Genomic DNA, 19570 nt, shown 5'->3' with positions numbered 1-19570 from the left:
TATGTATCTTTTTTTTTTCATTTATATTCAACTTTGCCTCCTACCTGTTGGAGTTATTGACAAGTTTAGTAGGATTATGCATGAAACATGCTCATCAGAATTCCCAGCACATAGAGAGCACTCCAGAAATGGTGACTCTGGATATTCTTGATAGAGAGTCAATGAGTATGTAGCGAGAGGGGTTGCTCAAAATGCACCGTAGAATATATTTCAGCAATGAATAGTCAAATAGTCGTGCACCCTGCTATAAGACAACCCATATATGGAAATTGGAGTTTATGGAAGTAATACGTGACTTGGGTGTCTGTTGTGAAGAAGACCCTTGCCTTTGCTCAGATTGTCCTGCTTCATTCCCTGGACCCACACCTAGGACTGCAAATAATACTCCAAGATTTCAGTTGGATCAGTGAGCTACACTTACACAAGGTAATCCATTCTGACACCACGTATTAAGGACTATCATGTAGGAGCTGTACGTTCCTGGAATCTGAGGCAAATCCAAACAGGAGTTGTATTTCTGACTAAGGTTTAACATATAAATCTGAGATAGGACAACAAATACAACAGAAAACTAAACAGCTATAAACCACTATACAGTTAAAAGAGTAGACCCATAACCCAAGACCAATAAAATGGGTATTAAAGTATGTACATATTGATTACACAAAAGGCCCCCAATGAATTATTAAATGCCCATCTAGTTTTATTATATATATAACAATTATAACAGCTTCACTCTATCTTACTTCCGCCCTAAAATGAATATAGTACCCAGGATAATTAAGGAATAAACAGTCATTTAGCAATGTGCTTGTGGCTCCCTTAGAAATTTGTCACATGAGCCAGATATCCCAGGTTTCTTCCTAAAAACTTTTCAAGGAAGTGTGGAAAGATGCCTTTCCCTTTCCACACTGGATAAATGGCCTGAAGCAGGAGTAGACATTCACAACTTCTTGTTGCCCGTAGAGAACTGGGCTGAGCATAACTGATAAATGTGCGATGTGATCACATTCTTTCCATTGAAAGCATTTCTTTTCTAAAGTAAGAGCTGACTCCACAACCTTCACCCCTCACCCTTCACCCCCTCCTCAGTCCTAAAGAGCTGTTCCAGTGCAGGTGTCAGGGGAGACAAATCATGTTCAGTCCTGCTCAGACTTCACTCTGGGAAGTAACAGTGTTTGAGATCTATCAGAGCACTTCACACATCAATGAAAAGCAATAAAAGTGATCAGATTACATCTCTAGACTTTACTTCTTAAGGTAAAAAAATATATATATATATATAAAATATAATTATTTTAAAATATATACATACATAAAATATTTTAAGTGCTCCCTATCTTCTTTGTGTTCATTCCTCGCTCCCACAAGGCCAGCAAAACGCTTTCCGACCACGCCCCAGTGGGGGCCTGCCCAAATGATCCCCTTTTACCTTTGCCCCTTCGGACTTCTAACCTGATATGTGCCTCTAGCCTCCCCCAATACCAAATGTCCACTAGCCAGTACCTGATCTTATTGTCTGCCCCGCAGGGTAGCCAATCCTCAGGTTGTCTGAAATGAACAACCCCTCACACTTTCAGTGTCCACATCATTCCCTTGCATTTAAACATGCAGAGAGCTGGTTGCACCCCAGTTTGGTCTTCCCCCTGTCCAAGAAATCTTTCTCTGAGGGCCCAACCAAGACTTACTTCCCCATAATGCCTTTTCGGATTAACCAGCAAAGGCTTTTAGTTTCTTCCTATAACTCCCCTCATTTTTATGCACACATCTTAACCAAACATCGCAACAACTATTCAGGTACAGTAACATTTAAGAGGTAGCAGATGTTAGATGCCTGACGTACGTTAGGTTTAATCTTTGCACTCCTACGAGGACTATTATATGTAAAATGAAGATAATGATGCATACTTTATTAGGTAATTTTGAAGATCTAATAATTTCTGGCACATAGTGGGAGGTCAATAATTAATGCTCAATTGATAAATGAATTAATAACGTGAGAGCACACAGTACTTCACAAATGCGAAGTACCCTCACAAAACAATAGAACCAGAAGATATGCAAGACCTACTATGTAAATCCCAAGAGGGATTGTCTTTCATGTGCTGACCAGCAACGCACCACCCCCACTACACTACATATTCCTTTTCTAGTGAGTTAAGAAATTGCAATTTCTTCCTCCTTTAATTCAAATCTACATCCTTGCAACTGCTCCTCCTGGGTCCTGGCTCAGCTCCCAGGAGCCACACAATATAGAATAGGAGGGTTTAGGATTAGCTAGGAGAGTTGATCCCACCCCCAACACACACACTCACTTTGAAAGCAAAAGAGGCCCAGAAAAAGATGTATTTCGAGCACGTGTCAAAGTTTTATTTCAGACTTGCAGGATAAAACACAGCACAGCAAAAGGAAAAAGCTTGTTCACAGAACCAGTCTTAGGAAAGGGCTCTTTTAGAAACACAAAGCAATGTCTAGAATAAGTGGATCCTCAAACTTGAGCTGCTTTTGAATCTCATTCGCAGGGCTTGTTAAAACACCTAAGGCTAGAAACCAGTTCTGATACGGTAAATCTGAGGTGGGGCCCAGAATTTGCATTTCGAACTAGTTCCCAGTGGAAGAAGAGGCTGCTGGTCCGGGGACCACACTTCGAGAACCACTGGTCTACCCTCCAAATAAAGTTGTTTAGGTGCAAGATGTTAATTTAATAGAGCTGTGATGCCGCCACGCCTCTACCCCTTTGGCCAGTAACCCTGATTATGCCCCCGGAGCGGCCCAGCGTGCGCCTCTAACTGGAAATACGGAGCCGCCAGGTTCCCTTACGGGCAAGGCCCGCTGGGGGCCGCTCGATTCAACAGCAGAGTCTTGCTTTTCAAACTGGGAGGTTCTGGGGAATGAAATTTGGGGTGAAGTTGCCTTTTTCGCTCGGCGAGACACATGGAGCGCTTCCTCACAGCAGCACCGGCGCGCAGCACCCTCCAGTCGCCGGGGGGCGCAGCGGAACTCCGGGGGGCGCAAGCCCTCCCGCCCCCCAGGCTCCGCACAGCGCACGCGCAGCAGCGCCTCTGACGCCCGCCAGGAAGGCGCCCCGGAAGTGCGGGTGTGGGGCGGCCGCTGTCGGGGGGGCGCTGAGAGTGGCTGTTTCGACTCCTCGCTCGCTTATTTTTCAAGTCCTTGTTTTCAAGTGGGCTGGCGTTAATAAGCCGGGTTACTCGGGATAAGGCATTTACCCGCAATTTGACTCCAGTCGGACTAAAAAGGAGCACTGCCGAAACCCGGGATCGAACCAGGGACCTTTAGATCTTCAGTCTAACGCTCTCCCAACTGAGCTATTTCGGCGCCCTTTCGCTTCTCTTTAGAGTAGACTATTACTGAACTATTCACGTCCGCCCCTTCCGTCCCTCATCACTTGAGAGCGTTCCTTCCTGGTCGCGTTAAAACGGTTACATCAGAGTTCCGCCTTGCTCTTTACAAGCCATGATTAGATGCAACGTAGACGCTACTTACTTTCTTCAACATAATCCGAATTTCTGACTTAAATTATGAACAGGGATCCCCAGCGCGCCCGAGCGCCAGCTGCTGGGCTCCTCTGCGGCTCCGCGGGCGGGCTCGTCCTCCCGGGCTGGTCCCCGCCGTCCTCGAGCGTGGTCCCCTGGGCGAGCCCCCTGCCCCGGGAGGCGGGCCCTTCCCCGCCGATCCGCGCCTGCCTGCGATCGTGCACATTTGTCATTTCTAAGATGAAGGAGCGGACAAGGGCGTGGAAGCAGGATCGCAGCCTCCCTGTGATGCCGGGTCCTCGGAATGCCCCTTGAGCCTACCACCACTGTGCACGGAGTCGGCCTGGCACACCGCGGGCGCTCCATATAATGCTTGGCGAGCTCATTAGGGACGATTTCCCGATGCCAATGCTACTTCCTACACCAGTAGACAGATGTTTCCCAAGCATCCGCTACGTGCCAGGCACAGACATTCTACAAAGCCCAAACATCCTATTGGAACTTTTTTTTCTCCAATTAATCTGTGATTCTCTAAAAGCAGTAATGATTACCGTAACGCCCTTTTAGCCCGCCCCTTAGACCTTTGCATTTAAGTGGAACCCTCACAGGCAATTTTGAGGGATGCATGGATGAGTGCCTTTGAATGTGAAAGAAAAAAGGGGGATAAGGGATTGAATATTGGAAGTGTTTGCAATCTCTAAGGTGTAGAGTCGCTTTCTGAGTTTCTTTGTTGTGTCAAATCCAGATAAGAGAAGAGCTTGGGATTTCAAAGAAGTCATGGCTAAGGACGGGAAAGAGACCCAAGAAGACTTGGGGACGGACGTTGCTCTGTGAGGGCTTTGTGGGGATTAGTGTGGGAGAAGGGGCAATTTGGAGCAGGTACCTTGTGCAGATCATACCTAGAGAGACGAGAAGAGAGGACTTTCACAGGCTTTCTTGTGAGTCATGAATGTAGCTACCTTTCGCATTGTCCTCAAAACACTGCAGGAAAGACCTGAACCTGGCTGACTGGGAAAGTGGCAGGTAAGTTTGATGAGAGTTGAGGTGGGAGTCGGGGAGAAGAAAAGGCCCAGCATCTGAGGGGAGATGGAGGGAAAAGGATAGGACAGAGAAGACAAGGAAGAGCACCACCAATCAGCTTTACATTTCAAATGTGATGTGGTCAGATCCTTTGGCAAATTACAAGATCATAGGAACTACATTGTAGTAGAGATCATTTGTTGAGTAAAGGTGGATTTCAGGATGTTAAGTGTTGCGATGTATGTCAGGATGAACGGGGTGGCCACGTAGCTCCATTTGCCCAGGACACTCCTTGTTCACACCTGTCATTCCAGAACCCTGCCCCAGAAGTACCTCCTTCACTCTTACAAGTCTCCTGGGACTGGAAAAATAAACGATGTAATCACCCCATTTATAAACAGTGAAAAAGACCCACAGCTTAATGCTGCATTATGAACGCTACCGGTTTCACCATTAGCGAAAAGATTTTTAACATCAGCTCAGTATTTGTTGTTGCTCTTTTACAAAGGAGATTGAAGGTTCCCAGGATTTAGTGTCATCGTTCCCAAACTGTGCAGCAGAGTATTTTCCATTTTTGAGGGAAACACAGTGATAACTGGCCATCTGTGGGACACTGCTCAAACTACTAGGTAGTTCATAGTTTCAGCAATAGATCACTCTACATTGCTTTCAGTGATGTCATCACTCTGCAAAACTGGCTTTTTAGAATTTCTGATAAAAAGTAATTGCCCAGGGCACCTGGGTGGCTCAGTCCTTAAGCGTTTGCCTTTGGCTCAGGTCATGATCCCAGTGTCCTGGAATCGAGCCCCACATCGGGCTCCCTGCTCGGCGGGAAGCCTGCTTCTCCCTCTCGCACTCCCCCTGCTTGTGTTCCATCTCTCGCTGTGTCTCTCTCTGTCGAATAAATAAATAAAGTCTTAAAAAAAAAAAGTAATTGCCCATGAAAATAAATGTATTCTAGGAAATAGACATGGTGACGTCCAATCTGCTTCAAGGCTTGAGAAATTGTGCACTACCCAACAGGTGCACACACCCCATTGTTAAGTAATGATGGTTATTTAAGGATGAAGTAAAAATGTAACTTTCTTTCAATTTATGTATAGAATTCTGCCAAACAGTTACAAAGCTTTTGGACATAAATACTTTAATCAGTTTTGGGCCTGAATATTTAGTAAAAGGAACTGTTCAGGATTTCTTTTGGTCTGGGGGCATTGGAAAAAATTACGGAGACTCTAAGAGTATAATGAAAGTTTGAAGACCTCTCGCATAGTGCCTTAATGTTGATAGCAGAAATGAAAATTATTACTGAATTTGGGAGAAATGTGGCTTTGTTCAGCAAGATTGCAGAGGCAAGAAGAACCATCAGAAATTCCACAGAGACCAAGTGCCAAGGGCTAAAGCGAAGTGAAAATCTGTGCACACACATCACAATAAGGGACAGATGATAAAGACGTTGGCACTCAAATGAAGATAAAAGGTTGAAGACTCCATGTTGAAAAGAAGCTTTGCGTAGGCTGCTGCAGTCCTGTCTTCCAAATTAGCCCTAGGATTTTGGCAATCCAGTCTAATTACCTATGATAACTATGAAAACTAATTACAACTACTAACTGGAAGACCTAAGAATAATACTACTAAAGAAAATATGTTGTATATAGTTACAGCATCTAATAAATTTTTAAGCTGCTGTCAATTGACAATTTGTCCTTAGTTGTGTGTGTGTGTGTGTGCGCACATACAAATAGCACTTATTTTAAGTAGCCTCTGATTTCAATCAACATTTCTCAAAAGTGTTAAAAAGCTGGGAATGTATCAAAAGGATATAGAGCTAGTTTGAAGGGGCTGCTGGCCATAGCTGAGCCAATCAGGGCACCAAAATAAATAAGGAAATTAATAGATTATTTACTCTTTGGATAAATAAAGATCCACAAGTACGATAATAGAGGGGAGATGACTGGGGATTCTGGTTTACAGGTGAATGACTTGCATGGACTGATAAATGTGGAAGGAGTGGTAGCAGTGGACATCTCCATTTTCAAGCATCATACTAAAGACTGGTTCAGTCAAGAATCGTCAATGGATGCTAAGTCTGGGGGGAAGTCATATGATGAGCAGGACCACTGCATGGTCTCAAAAAGTGTCTCTCCATAGATTGCATAATAGTTGCAAGGGGAAAAATAGAAACTATATATACAATGGAGAAATGGGACAATGCCTTGATCTAGTCATTAAGATTAACATCACCCATGAAAGACATTCAGATATCATGTGCCTCCTAATGTGATTCCCTGGAAAGAATACAACATCACTTATATAGTGGTCCAGCCAAGAATGTACATCCTGACTTTAATCATGAGGCAACGTTAAATAAATCCAAAGTAAAGGTCATTCTAGTAAATGGCTGGCCTGTATTCTTCAAAACTCACGCTCATGAAAAGAAAGACAAGCCAAGGAACTGTTCCAGACAGAGGAGGGAGGAGACATGACCACAGCGTGATAAAGAGCAGTATGTGATCCTAGATGATTTCCATCTGGAAAGGGAAAATGCTTTAAAAGATATTAACAAAAAAATTGAAGAAACTGGAACATGGGCTGTAGATTATATAGAAGTGTTATATCAATATGAAATTTCCCGGAGTTGGCAACCGTAGTTAAGTAAGAAAATATCCAGTTTTAAGGAATACATATTGAAATATTAAGGAATAAAGAGATATATCTGCACTCTACCTTCAAGTGGTTCAGCAAAATAAATAAATGCGTACAAATACAGAGAGAATATGAAAAAGTATATGGAGAAAAATATTAAAAGTTGGTGAATCTGGGTAAAAGATACATGGGACTTCTCTGTACTACTTTGTAACTATTCTGAACATTGGAAACTCAGAATTAAAAAAAATTAAAAATAAAAGGGTGGTGCTCTTGTGGAGCCAGACGATTTCAGTTAGAATCACAGATTAGAATGCTGGAGATGGAAGAGAATTTAGGGTTGATTTAGCCTGATCCACACATTTTTACACATCAGAAAACTGAGGCCCGGAGGCATTATAAATAACTTGGTTACAGTTACCGTCTTGCTCAACTTGGACTGCTGCAAGAAAGCACCATACATGCGGTACAGAAAGTTATTCTCTAACAGTTTGGAGGCTGCGAAGTCCAAGATCAAGGTGCCAGCCGATTAGTCCTGGGGAGAGCTCTGTCTGGCTTGCAGAAGGCAGCCTTCCCTCTCTCCGTGCTCACATGGCTTTTCTTTACTGCCTGTGCAGAGAGAGACATCTCTCTGCCTCTTCTTAGAAAGCCACCAATCCTATTGGATTAGGACCCCACCCTATGAGCTTTTTTACTTTAATTACCTCCTAAAAGCCCTATTTCTAAATACAGCCACAATGGCGAAAAGGTATTCAACATATGAATTGGGGCGGAAGAGACACTATTCAGTCCAGACACAATTAATTGGGTGCAGAACTGACTGCTGACCTATAGAGTATAGTCTTTTTTTTTTTTTAAAGATTTTTATTTATGTATTTATTTGAGAGAGAGCAAGAGTGAGAGAGAGAGCATGAGTGGGTGAAGGGCAGAGGGAGAAGCAGGCTTCCTGCTGAGGAGGGAGCCCGATGCGGGGCTCAATCCCGGGACTCCGGGATCATGACCTGAGCCGAAGGCAGATGCTTAACTGACTGAGCCACCGAGGCGCCCCCGAGCATAGTCTTTAGCTTGCACCAAATGCTTGTAATATTTTTTTTTGAAGAAAGTTCCTATTTCAATTAAAAATTGGCATGAGACAAACTATGGAAAGAGCCCAGATGTCCATCGACAGAGGAATGGATAAAGAAGGTGTGGTATATATATACAATGGAATACTATTCAGTCATCAGAAAAATGAAATCTTGCCATTTTCAATGACGACATGGATGGAACTAGAGGTTATTATGCTAAGCGAAATAAGTCAGTCAGAGAAAGACAATTATCATATGATCTCACTCATATACGAATTTAAGGAACAAAACAGATGAACATAGGGGAAGGGAGGGTAAAATAAAATAAGATAAAAACTAGGGGGAGGCAAATCATAAGACATGCTTAATCACTGGAAACAAACTGAGGGTTGCTGGAGGGAAGGGGGGAAATGGGGTAAGTGGGTGATACTGGGTGTTATGTAAGACTGGTGAATCACTGAACTCTAATAATACACCATATGTTAATTAATTGAATTTAAATTTTAAATAATTCAAAAAAATTTTTAAAGAAAAAAAATAAAATTTATGTTCCAAAAAAAAAAAAAATTGGCATGAGAGTCTACATCTGAAACTGGAATCTGGGGTTAGGGCTCAGCTTTTCCTGGTAGATGGTTTTTTATAGGCACGTCTATGTATTTTGAAATTCCCTGTGTGTAGAAAATAATACGTTTGCTTGAGGGGTATAAAGCGATTTCTCCGAAGTTATAAATTAAAGTGGTAACATAGGGGAGAAGTATAAAAAAGTTAATAGATTGTAAATATCATCAGTGCACTGAATTGATCCAAAAAAAGTTAATTTATTTAAAGCTATTAAACCACAAGTCTATAAAGACCTTATTGTTTTTTGTTTTTGTTGAATCACATACATCAGTATAAAGCCTCTGGGTGTACTTACCAAGCCAAAAACAATCAAGTAAATTATACTCAAGAACAACCTACCGAGCTTTTCCTACATCCTAATCCAATCCTCCCACATCCATCAGACAAGCTCCTAACTAACCATGTGGACTTTGCACAATGCCCTAAAGGCCAGAAAACTTGGATTCCAAAGCTTGAGTTTCAGAGGCTTGGGTGCTTTTTAAATACTGTCAGCTTAATTGCTTGCCTCTTTTTTGATGAAGTGGGCCAGCCTCCCAACTGCATCTCTGCCCCATCTCCCCACTCTACCTCTATCCAGCAATTAAGGGATAAAGACTGATTATTCACCCAAAGAAATAAGACAAAATAAACTTAGCACAGGAGTTTCCTAAATCCCTCGACGACAATGACAATGATGATGATGATAGTGATAATAATAATAATAATAATAATAAAACAGAAAGAAGAAATAAATCAGTGTGTTCCTTTGTTCCAGGGAAGATGCACAAGAAGGTGGTGTAAGATGACCAGAGACCCAGGAAGGGAGGCCAGGACACAGACGCCCTTGTGCTGTTTGGCCCCGATGTGCCTCCAACCTTCCAGGTAGCTCCCCTTCTTGACTCTGTACTGCTTTCATCCACTTCTCTAGTCCTGTTGTTTTGTAGCCTTACACACCCCAATTCCATGTCCCTCGATTAGCCAACTCCTGACTCATCTGGCTTTTACTCAGGAGCCTTGGCAACAAGTCAGGGAAGGCTCTACCCTTCCTCCCTGTCATCCTTGCACACACAAGCCAGAGTTTTTCTAGAGCATGTTTGTGGGTGGGTGGGATGGGCTGAGAGCAAGGGACAGTGGGTTTGCTGCGGTCCAGACTTGGGCAGGACTGCCCTGTGTGAGGCAGAAGCCTCATCGCATTTGCTCCCCCTCTGTCCTGCAATTGAGCACATTTCCAGGGCTCTCCTCAATCAGAGGGCAGAAATCAGGGTCCTGACGCTAGATTCCACTTCTCAGGTATCCAGCCCTTTCCCGTCATTGGCAATTGGAAAAGTTGACTACACCTGGTCTTCCCCAACACATAAGGCTGCATGCAGCTCCTCTGCATCATCATTCTGTGTGTTCTCCCATTTGTAGTCCAGTGTACAAATCCTGCTCGATGGGCAAGAAGGAACCCATCACACCAGACAGAAGCACTCTCTCCAGACGGTGCATATTGTCCTCTGAGCAATGATTGTCTGAATGACTGGATAAGGGAGTATGACTGGCGCTTCCCTGCTTGCCCCATAAGGAATGCAAGAAATAAAATCAAAGAGTTGTTGCTTGTCTCCACAAGAAGTAACCTCTGACATTCAATCACATTGGTGCTTACGTAATATTTACAAAGTGACCTCAGATCAGCTGGGACAGTGGTCTCTCCCCCATGTGTGAGTTGGTGAAAGTGGTTAATGATTCCCAGCATCACACAGTTATTTGGTGACAACAGCTCAGCCTCAGCTCCCAGGCCAGAGCTGCCACCCTGCACCATGCTTGTCCCATATGAGGCCAGCTTTACCAAAATATGGCAGGTCCTTTCAATCTACGACCCACGTGCACTTTGGGGACGTTAGGGTTTTGAGGCAAATGGTCTTCTTGACCTTACTCGGCACTGAATTTTGCTGCTTAAGCTAACCTGGCTCATTCCTCCAGCACATGAAGAAACTTTATGTCAGTGTTGCTCTGAGGATCTTGAGGACTAACTGCTTTCAATTTCCTTCCTTATAATAAAAATCTGGGTTCAGAAAAAGACCCGCTAGAAACCGTTTGTATTTCACTGTAAATAGAAATCCTTCTCCCCGTTTTTATGGGCCTCCTGTCGTGCTGTAATATAATATGCATAGCATCACCTATGAAGTCTTCTTGCCAAAAAAATGTTTGACCTGAAACTACGCAAAGCCTCGAGGTAGAACTAACTTCCAGTTTCTTTGAAATTCAGAAAGTGGAGAAATAAGTTAGATGACACCATGAAGAAGTAATCAGATAAATCCAGAGTCTGAGGCACTCTCTAAAACATCTGGCCTGCCTTCTTCAAAATGTCAACATCATGAAAACAAATAAAAACATCTCTATAGTTAGGAGGCTAAGATAACTAAAAGAAATGTGTGGACCTTTATTGGATCTTGTTATAGGAAAAAAATAAGAGCTCTAAATAAGAGACTTTTGGGGATGTAGGAGAGGAAAAAATCTTTTCCCCACTACCCTCCTAGCTTCTCAGTAAAAGCCCTAGAAATTAGACTGACAAAAGACAGATTAATGAAAGAAATGCAAACAGGAATTTACTAACCTGGGCACTGCACACACAGGTGGGAGTACCCAGTGATGAGTAATTCAAACATCTTAACAGAAGAACAATAAATCTGTAAAGAGGTGACAAGACAAAGGAAAAAGACCAAGTTTCTAGGGCAGCAAATTCTGGGAAGATAAACGTACGGGAGACCAACGGCAGATAAGGTCTGTCAGTCAAGTTGCTTGTATAGATTCCTCTGGTGCCAATGTGGGCTGGCGAGGGTGTCCTATTGTCACTGGTGATTAACTTCTGTCCTTCCTGGTAGAAGGGAGGGGGCATCTTTACAAATTTATGTCCGGCTTTTAAGCAAATAATGGGAAGGGAGAGAGCTTTTTTTGTCTCCGCTTCTTCTCAGTTGCCTTCAGCTCAAAATAATTTTTATTTATGCCAAAGTGGTATTTTTGGGGGGGGGGGGCATATTCTGCTAATTCAGGGAAATATGGAGAAATGTAAATATGTATATTAGAAATAACTCAAATTTCATAAGTATGAAATGATATATTGCCATTATGTAGGAAAATGCTTTGGTTGTTTTTTGTTTGTTTTTTTGGGGGAGATTTATGCTGAAGTATTTTTGGTTAAATTGTCATGATGTCTCACCTTATTTTCATTTTCAAACAGACACACATACAAATCAAACCAATACAGCAAAATGCTAACAATTGTTGAAGCCAGGTGGAGAAATATTTCTTTCACTTCTTCTGCATGTTTTAAATTTTTTATAATAAACATTTGGAAAAAAGGTAGATATTAATCTTATCTTACAGATCCTAGGAATTTCTGAATATAATGCTACTTTTCAAAAAAGATTGAAGAACTTTGTTCCTTATTAATGGGATTTTCGGTATCAGAATGTGACTTAGGGATACATTTTGTGAAACAAGAGAAGCCCTTCCTAAAATCCATAATCAGTCTAAATAGTCCCTTTGTCCATCTATTGCTAAGATTTGTCCTATATGCACAAGGACCATATTTTTGGAATCACCAAATCAGGAAATGTGGTCTGACAAAGGGTTCTCCCCCTTACTTCTGCTTTTACTCACATGAAATCTTTACAAAGCATAAAAACGAAAACATATATAGATGTTATTTTTTTATTTAATATATAATGAATCACCTTTCTCGAAGAAAAATAACACAATTAAATAAAATTATACTGTTTCAAGAAGATTTGGAATGCAGTTTCCATATTTTATAGTCAACTCCAATGTGATTTATAGCAAAATCTTTCTCTCGCTTTACAAGGTCAACTTAATAATCTATCATGACATATGTTGGGAATAAAAATGTCTTCCTTGTCTTTTATTCTTAACTTTTAATTTCCTTTTTGAATCAGGCTTTCAGTTTTGACCTTCACAATTACTAAGGAAAATCAGATTGTAGTAATTAGAATATTGCAGAAACATCATCTAAAACTATGGTTTGATTAATCCATTAATTTAAGCAACCATAATTTCAACTCCTGAGAATTTTAAACTGATTTAATTTTAGCTATGTGATTCACTCCTTTTTTTTATGATAACTGAAATATTTGAGTAAGTCAGAGGTAGCATACTTATTTAGAATGTTACCAAAACAAAAGGAAAACCTGCAGAGCAGCAAATTAATGTGAGGGAAATGTGTATTTTCTAAACGTTAACACACTTGATATGTAACATCCAAATAGCTGAAATGAACATTCTACTTTCGAGGCTTTTTTCTGGGCAAAGAAAATTGCTTAAAATTTTCACCTAAGTTTATTCTACTAAAAAAAAAAAAAAAAAAAAGGAAGAGCAGAACTCCAGAACCATTAATCAAAGTTTTCAAATTTGTTGGAAATAGACCTCAAGAGCTTATTTGGCCTATTTTATTTACTATTTCTCAACTCTGTAAATTTTATTCAGCATTTTAACCTGAAAATGTACTTTCTCCTTCTCCTACCCCTGTAGTTAATCCTCACAGCTATCTTCATTAAGTGAGCAAAATTTTCACTCCAAGTCAATAGATGGGGGACTAAGCAAAGTGTAGAACTGTTATTAGACATTCGATTGAAAGGTTTTCCACCAGTTTAGAGCCAAGGGAGGGAGACCATGAATTAGAATTAATTCTTGCTCCTCAAAATTGACCTAATTAAGTCAGGATGATGGAAAGAGGGCTTCCCACTTTCTGCATTTAGGATAGAAAGATTACATTGGTAAAACAGGTTTTCCACCATTGGGTAAAACTCATCTTTTTAAGAGTGTGTCAGTTAGAACCTAATGAGTTTTGCTATAAACACAAGAGTATTAGAAATACTGTTAAAGCCAAGAAAAGATCAAAGAGCCATTATTCAAAGTGTTAACCTTAAAAATAAAACTGCCAGTTATTTTACTAACAAATATGGGTTCGTTGGGAATAGCAGGGGATGGTAATCCAGGACACACAGGCTAAGCCAAACCATAGGCAACTCTGGAGAACAAAGGGGAGGACAGCTCTTTTATAGAGGAAAAAAAGGGGGTGGGAGGGGGTGGGAGGGGGTGGGAGGGGCTCTTATAAACTAAAAGTCCATTGGAATAAACCAGTTTGAAGTATAGTAGCTTCTCACCGGCTGAGCTGTGACTGTCTCTCATGGGCTGGGCTGTTGGGGGGTGGGGGACAGGGGGATAGAGAAAACTTCCTTCCTCCTTCCCCCTTTCTCCTGCTGGGGTAGGAAAGTAGTATGGATTAGCAAGGAACCCCTGTTCTTCTTGTTGCGTCTGCAATGGAAAACTAGTGCTGGCGTGAGAGGTCTCTCTGCCACCACCTCTCCCCACCCCCCATTCCATTCTAAATGAGGTTTCCTTTTATTAATTTTCACAAAAGATACATTTCTACAATGAAGAACCGAAGTGGGGATTAAAGATCAGTCCATCTAAACAACAACTGAACGTAAGTGAAATCTGTACCAAGCACAAGACTTGCAAAACTGGTTTATCTCTTAATGTCTTGCAAAACTGGTTGATCTCTTCACAGGTGAGGTTCAAGGAACAAGTGAGCTTCAAGTGGTCAGTGGGGTGTGAAAAAGCAAGGACCTCTGCCTGGAATGAGAATCGAGAGAAGATGAAGGAGATTGGATGGATGGAAAGAGAGGCAGAGAGAAACCAAGAGAGACAAAGAGACATGACAAAGACCCTGCTCCTTTATAACCCCACAGATGAATAGAGATGCTGAGTATCCAGGTTGTGGGGTACAGAGATGATTACACTGCCAGGAGCATCAAGTCTGGTAGACCACACATACTCATAAATTCATGAATCATTTGAATAAAGAGCAATGGTAATATAGAGGATCGAACCTCAGCATCTTCAGGCAAGGCCAACTTGGGGGAATAGATGACATTTCAGTGGCCGTGTGTGGGGGTGGCTGGGATGGAGCTGCCAGGAAAGAGGGAGAGCCTGTGTGTGCAGCACCCTTTGGAATCTGAAGCATTGAGCATCAGGGACCCAGCGTGTATTTTCTATACCAGAAGTGGTTTGATTTCTAAAAATCCATGTCCAGGAAAGTGTGAAGGAAAAGTCTGAGTGGGCAGGGTCTGGAGGGGAAACCAGTGGGGAGGGAATAGTGCTAAGTGTAAGGCGGTGGTAAGGGGAGCTTTAGAAGAGTCAGACTTCAGAGATGGGCAAGGAGGAATTGGCAGGATTTAGTGACTATAGACCTAGACAGTGAGAGTAAGTCAATGATGGCGTGACAGTTGGTGGTCTTGGATAGGGTGGATGGTGATACCTTTTTTCAAGACTGCGAACACAGGAGGCCGACTAATCCAGGGCTGTGGAGGAGGGGAGTTCTCGTGTATCTGTGAAAGTTGAGAAGTTGATTCCATCTTCTGGAATCCAGATGGGTGGACCAGGCTGCAATGGGCCCTCTGAGCCAAGAACCCAGAAAAAAAGTAGGTGCTGGGAAAATGAAATGTGGGTATCATGGTCACCATGAAGATGGCAGTTGAGGCAACAGGAATGAATGAGACCCCATCAGGACAGCACATGAGTGAGGGGGCCGAGGAAAGAATTCTGGGAACATCATCACTTGGGGCAGTGGTTCTCAACTAGAAATGATTTTGCTCACCAGGGGACGGTTGGCAATGTCTGAAGGCATTTTTGGTTGTCAGAACTGGGGGAAGAGTAGAGGCCAGCGATGCTATTAAACCTTCTACAATGCACATGACAGCCCTTCACAACCAAGACTGATCCAGCCCAAAATGTCAATTTAGGGAATGGAAAAAGAAGAAGAAGGCGGAGGAGGAGGAGGAAGTGGAGGAGAAGAAGAAGAAGAAGAAAGAAGGAAGAAGGAAGAAGAAGAAGAAGCCAGCGAGAAGAGAGCAGGGGAATGGAGAGTGAGATGGGAGAGTGGTGTCTCCAAAGACCAAGAAAGAACAAGTTTTAATAAATGGGGCATGAGGAGGGCCACATGCTGCCAGGGAACGAGAAAGAAAATTGGCCTTTGGCTTCCCACTTAAGAGGCTGACTGAGGATGGTGAAAACAGACTCAGAAAGTGATGGGGCAAAAGTCAAGGGATCAGGAGGTGAACAGATGAGACACTCAGTGGGGAGGACACTCTTGAGTTTGTTGGTAAATAGAGGAGGGGGACCAAGACAGGAGGCAGGGAACAATTTTTTGTTAGGGAACAGAGACTCTTCTTTTCTCTATTTTTGTCCTGTGAAATAAAAGTCAATAGTTTTTATTTATGTATCAGTCACTGTCTGAGTGTTTTGCATGCATTACTTTATTTAAAATTCATATTAACTACTGTTTCCATTTTACAAAGAGGGATATTGAGCCCCAGTTGAAGAAATGTGCTAAAGATCACAGAAACAGGAAGTGATGAACTGGGCTTTGAACTTGGAAGTGCTGGGCGCTGTCCTGAGCTTGGTGGTGGTTCAAGGTCGTCCTGTACGGATGCCGCGGCTGCTGACTTTCAGCTGCCTGTTTGGATGGCTCAAAGGCAGTGTTCAAATTCGAGAAATAGGTCAGGACAGCCTTATAACTAACACTGGTGCTCACTTTGTTCACGCCCAGCAGCAGGCTAACAAGATAATCCTAGGACACTGTAGTTCTCCATCGCAGGTTTAGACAGCTGGGTGTATGATTCCTCAAGAACTCACCAGCTGTATGATGCCATGTGACTGATTCCTTGCTCAGTCCCTCCAAGCAAGTGACAGCCCAGAAGGAAGTCTGTCTGGTCCTGGCACTCTTCCAGAATCTCCTCAAGCATGGAATGGTGCAAGGAAGTTCATAGGATCGATGGATCTAGGTATCTAGGATTTTGTGAGCTTGAGCACATCTGCTCCAGGGTTACTCAAGAATGTTCAAAGGTGGGTGCCCGGGTGGTTCAGTTGGTTAAGCAACTGCTTTCGGCTCAGGTCATGATCCTGGAGTCCCAAGATCAAGTCCCGCATCAGGCTCAGCAGGGAGCCTGCTTCTCCCTCTGACCCTCCCCCCTCTCGTGCTCTCTCTCTCTCATTCTCTCTCTCTGTCAAATAAATAAATAAAATCTTCTTTTTTAAAAGATTTTATTTATCTTTTTATTGTTATGTTAATCCCCATACATTACATCATTAGTTTTAGATGTAAGATTTTATTTATTTATTTGACAGAGAGAGAGAGCTAGAGAGGGAACACAAGCAGGGGGAGTAGGAGAGGGAGAAGCCGACTTCCCGCTGAGCAGGGAGCTGATGCGGGGCTCGATTCTAGGACCCTGGGATCATGACCTGAGCTGAAAGCAGCCACTTAACCAACTGAGCCACCCAGGCACCCCAATAAATAAAATCTTAAAAAAAAAAAAAGTTCAAAGGTAAGAACCAGTTTTCACATTTGCTCTGGCCCAGAAGACACAACTCCAGCACTCGTGACCATTACACCATTTTGCCTTTTTCTACAATAGTAACAGAAGAATGGGCTGAGAATGAGTGAGATCCCATTTGGGTCAGGAATGTAACACTGTGATAAAAATCGAGAGCTCCTTCCCTGGGGTGTATAAAAGGGAGCTCAGCAGGAACAGATGAAAACATTGCTTTAGTTTTGAGGATCCACCTATTTAGGTTGGTGGTACCCATATGTAAAACTCTGAGGTTTTTTTCAGCGATATCCTCTAGTATAGGTGTAGAATTAGGCAAGGAGAAAGGTTAGGTTCATTCAAGGTTGGGCTAAGGAAAGATAGTGCTTGAAACACAGTAGGTGTTCAATAGTATAGACTGAATGAATAAATAAATGAATGGATGGACGGATGAATGAAACATCAGGAGGGCAGGCAGCAGAATGAAGAGTGCTGGGATGAGTTTACACCAATGGGGACGATGGTGGGTCCAGACTGAGTAGAAGGAGCCGTGACGCCACGTGGAACACAAGGAGACAGACCACTGAGACTGATCTGAGTGGGGTCTGAGGTGGGAACAGGATTGGATGGTCCCTGAAGCTCACGCCATCAAAGGAGATGCTCCAATTAATGTTTAATCATGTCATTAAAAAAGATCTGCTTCAAACACGCCAGTTGAAAAACCAGCAACAGTATAAACAGGTAGTTCAGAGAAAAAGGAACACAAGTGGCCCGTAAACATACACAGAGAGGCTTGAGCTAGCTAAAGATTACAGAAGTGCAATAAAACAACAGAATGTTTGCATCTTCCAAACTGGCACAGATTAAAGGGTTTATGACTATCCACAAGGGCAGTTTCAGCCGTGCCTTTCCAACTCGAGGCGCCTCTGGACCCCAAACAGCTGTTCTCAGCATCAGCCCTTCAGAAACGCGCACACCTGTGTGGGTAGGTGTTTACAGGGATGTTCAACGCAGATGCTGCTTCCATAGCTGTATCAGGGGCCACTGGGGATTCATGGCCTTGACTTGGCTGTGCCCTCACGTTGGCAGTGGCAGAGAGTCTGCCCTCACGTGCCCCGGAGCCTTTTCAAAACCCCCACTTCGCTCTTCAGCTGTTTCCCCCATTACTCTCAAGTAGAGACTGAGGCCATGGTGATGTCCCTCACGTTCCTTCCCTCATGTCTCTATATCCAAACTCTTCTCAACTCCTGCTTTTACTGGTCTAGGAGGATGAGCTGGACACCACCGATCCCGTCCCCCCCCAAGCTAGTCCTTCCCCATGGTGCCCATGTCCTCAGACGCTGCCCCCAGTAATTACACACCCCTGATCATCAATCTCTCCTCCTCTGCTGCCCAGGCTGCAGTTGAGAATAGTTTAGAAGTCCCTTTGGTGCTAAAAACAAAATAGAGCAGCTTCTGAAAACCCTTCTGGAAGAAAAACTAGATTGCCTCCTCTACTCTCCATTATTACCACACTCAGACTTCTGGCCCCCAAATGTGTGGGTTTTTCCCACACCAAGCAGTTTTTCAGATCTCTGTGGACACCAGCTGGGCGTCCAACAATGCAGTTCCATTGACATTATCCAACTGGAGTGGCCATCAGATCCCGCAGGATTCACTCCCGACTAGAGCTCAGTCTCACCAGACTGCCCGACTTCAGACACCCCTGGCAGGTCCAGTATGTTCCCTCTGCTTCTGACCAGTTGGCTCTAAATTGCAGGTTCCCATGACACCTTTGTGGGGCCTCATAATTTGTTAGCATAGCTCACGGAACTCAGGGCAACACTTGACTGACAATTGACCAGTTTATCATAAAGCATACAACCCAGGAACAGCCAGATGGAAGAGATGGACAGGGCAAGATGTGGGATAAGGAGTGCAGAGCTCCCCACACCCTCCCCGGGTGCAACCCCTCCCAGCACCTCCGAGAGCTCGCCAACCTGGAAGCTCAGCAAATCTCCTGGTTCAAGAGTTTTTTATAGAGCTTGATCTCCAGGCCGTTGGCCCCTTGCCCAGGTTGGCGGGTGGGGCTGAAAGATCCCGTTCCCTAATTACTTGATCTTTCTGGTGACCAGCCCTGTCCTGAGGCTATCTTGGGGCCCCAACCCCAAGTCACCTCATTAGTATGAACTCCCTTGTGATCTGAAGCTGCTCATTATGAATAACAAAGACACTCCTATCACTCAGGAAATTCCTAAGGTTTTAGGAGCTGTGCCAAGAGCCTGGGACAAAGACCAAATATATATATATATTTTTTTTAATTTTATTTTATTATATTATGTTAATCACCATACATTACATCACTAGTTTTTGATGTAGTGTTCCATGATTCATTGTTTGC

The 19570-nt window shown here is 43.1% G+C and overlaps 1 non-coding gene across 1 annotated transcript; it reads right to left on the bottom strand.

The window, feature by feature from the left end:
- Positions 1-3263: 3263 nt before the first annotated feature.
- On the bottom strand, positions 3264-3336 carry TRNAF-GAA (transfer RNA phenylalanine (anticodon GAA)). The gene has a single exon. It is a non-coding gene; the product is annotated as a tRNA-Phe (tRNA).
- Between the last annotated feature and the right edge of the window lie 16234 nt (positions 3337-19570).

The sequence above is a fragment of the Halichoerus grypus genome, chromosome 4 (genome assembly GCF_964656455.1).
Source record: "Halichoerus grypus chromosome 4, mHalGry1.hap1.1, whole genome shotgun sequence".
Classification (NCBI taxonomy): domain Eukaryota; kingdom Metazoa; phylum Chordata; class Mammalia; order Carnivora; family Phocidae; genus Halichoerus; species Halichoerus grypus.
This window is presented reverse-complemented; position numbering and strand designations above follow the sequence as displayed.